At 56.1% G+C, this 3,222-nt stretch overlaps 1 long non-coding RNA gene across 1 annotated transcript; it reads right to left on the bottom strand.

Moving 5' to 3' along the window:
- Positions 1 to 452: 452 nt before the first annotated feature.
- Positions 453 to 1,156, bottom strand: LOC140678293 (uncharacterized). Its single transcript, XR_012050072.1, has 2 exons — positions 891 to 1,156; positions 453 to 786 (listed from the first exon to the last, which is right to left on the bottom strand). It is a non-coding gene; the product is annotated as an uncharacterized lncRNA (long non-coding RNA).
- Between the last annotated feature and the right edge of the window lie 2,066 nt (positions 1,157 to 3,222).

Genomic DNA, 3,222 nt, shown 5'->3' on the forward strand with positions numbered 1-3,222 from the left:
TGCGTGATTCAAGTCATGCCTGAAGAGGTCCAGAAGACCGAAATGCGTCGCATGAAACATACTTGATTAGGTCAATGTGTCTGACACCGCGTCTGACGGTGTTCTTTCGGGGTCCCTGGGGGGTGTGCGTCTGGTGGGGGGTCACTGGGCGGATTGTTGACGGACAGTGCCTAGCCCTACCCCTTTCCCTAACCCTAACCCTAATTCCTAACCCTAACCCCCAACACCTAACCCTAACCCTAACCCTAACCCTAACCCCTAACCCTAACCCTAACCCTAACCCTAACCCTAACCCTAACCCTAACCCAAAATGGAGGCCTCCTACAGGCCTTGGAAGACCCTTAAGGTCACCAGGCTTGCCCAGCAGCAATGTTGCAATCTAATAAGCAACATTAATATCACAGAGGTTTTGCTCCCCATTTTTGCCACAATATTAAGAATGCCAGCGACGATTATGACAACAATTTTTTAATGAACAATGAGGTCAACAACCCTGCTAGGGAATTGGAAGCGTCCCAGCAGGCCTTCAGCTCGCAGTGAAAAAGAGGTCAATCATCCTGCTGGAGCAGTAAAAAAGATGGGGTACTCCTGCTGGAGCTGCATGACCTTTGACCCCGGAGGAGCGTCCTCCTGACGCCTGCTGCGCATCCGGAGCGCAGAGGGACGGGGGCGTGTCTGCGGCCGATAATACTGCAACCCGCGCCAGCTGGCAGCACGGCGAACCTGCGACCGTCACTCCTGCCACCCCGATGCCAAAAAGCCCGAAAAGGCAGCGTGAGGAAGTGCCTGAAAAAAGAGAGCCACCCACAGCATAAAGCCGGAAAAGGAAGACAGCTCGGGGACAAGATGCAGCGGACCCGCAAACCGGGCCAACTGTCAGCGTGGCAAACCTGCGGTGTAGGAGACCCGTGGACCGCCTGACCCCCTTCGTGCTGCTTCCGGTGTGCCGGGTGCGGAGGATGACACCCGGAGAATCGGCGCAACTCGCCATCCTGTAACAACCGTGTTATAACGTCAACAGACAGAACACGACCACACCAAACTACTTCGCTGGCATCCAACAACATCCAGCCCTCCAGAGAGGTCATCTGGGGGGTCAGGTGCAGGACACTGTATTCATCGAGTGTCTCTAGCGGGATTGTTGTTGTGTACCTGTTGTCTCCGATTGGGGTCCCCCCGGGGACCTTAATTGAGGTTGGGGCGCCATCCTGGCGGGCCATTGATGGACAGTGCCACTTCCCCTTCCCCTAATCCTAACCCTAACCCTCACCCTAACCCTAACCCTAAACCTAACCCTAATCCTAACCCTCCACCTAAACCTAACCCTAACCCTAACCCCTAACCCCTAACCCTAACCCTAACCCTAACCCTAACCCTAACCCTAACCCTAACCCCTAACCCTCTAACCCTAACCCTAACCCTAACCCTAACCCTAACCCTAACCCTAACCCGCAGCGCCCCTCAGTGGAATTATAGGAGAAACACACGCCAAAATAGGAATTTTGTGCCTTCAAGACAGCACTCTCAGGAGTACTTTAGGCCACAATATTCACCTCAAAGACGTCCCCGCTATCCTCCTCCCCCCAGGGGGACACGGAGGAAACGCCGGGATGCTTCCAGGAGGAATGGGCGCTCCCGTAATACTAGTAGAGACATGGACTCTAGGCCTCCCAGACATTATTCTCAGGACTATTTTTTACCTGAATATTGGCCTCAAAGACGTCCCCGCAATCCTCCCCGTCCCAAGAAGACACGCAAGAAGCGTCAGGACGCTTCTCGGAGGACTGCACCCCCTGACAACTCCACAACGTCCATGGAGGGGAATTTAAAAGCACAGTGTTTTTATAATATTATCAAAATAACACATCATTTGAATAATGTTACAAAAGACACTCACCCCCAGTCCATAATAAAAATGGAAGAGACGCTTGCCACCATGATCAAACCAGCGGTCTCTAACCCTGACGTTGAGGCGCTTATCAGGTGCAATGCCAAGACTTGGGCAGCAATGACTGTTGAGGTTTTAAGAGACCATTATAAAAACACTCTACAAGTGGAATTGGACAAGATAACCAGTTTTATTCATGAGGTCTGGAGACCCGCTTTTCAGCTGGCCTCTACATGGGCCAAGAAACATCTGGGACGCAGACTGATGGGGGACACCCTCGGGAAGGCCGAGGCTCTGATCGTCGCGGCCTTCGCCGACCCCCCTGTCAACGCTGAGGTGGTACGCCCGGCCCAGCCCTTGCCGGTCCAGACCGCCGCCCGGGTATCGGTGGGCACCCATACTGACCCTACGGGCCCAGACGGAGCCCCTGGGGTGGTACGGGTTAGCAGCCCTCCGGCTCGGGTCGTCGCCCGGGTTTCGGTGGCTACCAGCACCGACGCCGTGGCTCCAGATTGGTCTCCTGAGGTGGATCGGGAAGCAATCCCTCCAGCACGGGTTGCCCCGATCTTCCTTCCTCGTCAACCGGAACCGCCCAAGGAGCAGAGGGTGGCACAGCGCCGGGACACGGACAGCGGGCCTGCCCAGGACACCCTCGGCGAGGCTCCGCCCACCCAGCTTATTCCTGCATGTCGCAGGAGGCTTCCTCTGGGATCACCTGCAAGACAAGACACACAGGAGACCCCCACTCAGACCGAGGACGACGATGACTCACCACGTGGGTCCACAAGCTCCGGGGCGGATCAAACCCAGGACACCCCCACCCATACAGAGGACGACGATGACTCACCAGGGGGGCCCACGGCCTCCTCGCCTCTCCTGATCGACCTTCGGGATGAAGAACAGGAGCGGGGGCTTTCTTCGGTGATGTCCCCTCGTTACTCTTCCGCGACCCCCGACTGGTCCCCTCTCCAGCCTGAGACGGCAGAGGAGACGGCACCACAGGGTGAATTTTCACCACGGGGGCCCACACTTTCCGGGGCTCCTATGGTGGACTATGAGGACTCACCCTTGCAGCGGACGCCTCCTCAGGAGACGCCCCCTCAGGAGATGCTTCCTCAGGAGTCCCCCGATTGGGCACATTTGTTCCCTGGGGCACTAAAAAGGAAGCCACACAAGAGGCCTTCTGTCCCAGATACTCCACAACACCTGTCTATTCCAGAATGTGTCGAGTTGGTAGAGGATACGACTAGTGCCTCCCCCCGTAGACCCACTAGACACATGGTCTCGAGTAGGAGGATGATGGATTGGAAGTTGTCGGCCAACAAGAAATTCTT

Source organism: Nerophis lumbriciformis, unplaced genomic scaffold (genome assembly GCF_033978685.3).
Source record: "Nerophis lumbriciformis unplaced genomic scaffold, RoL_Nlum_v2.1 HiC_scaffold_276, whole genome shotgun sequence".
Classification (NCBI taxonomy): domain Eukaryota; kingdom Metazoa; phylum Chordata; class Actinopteri; order Syngnathiformes; family Syngnathidae; genus Nerophis; species Nerophis lumbriciformis.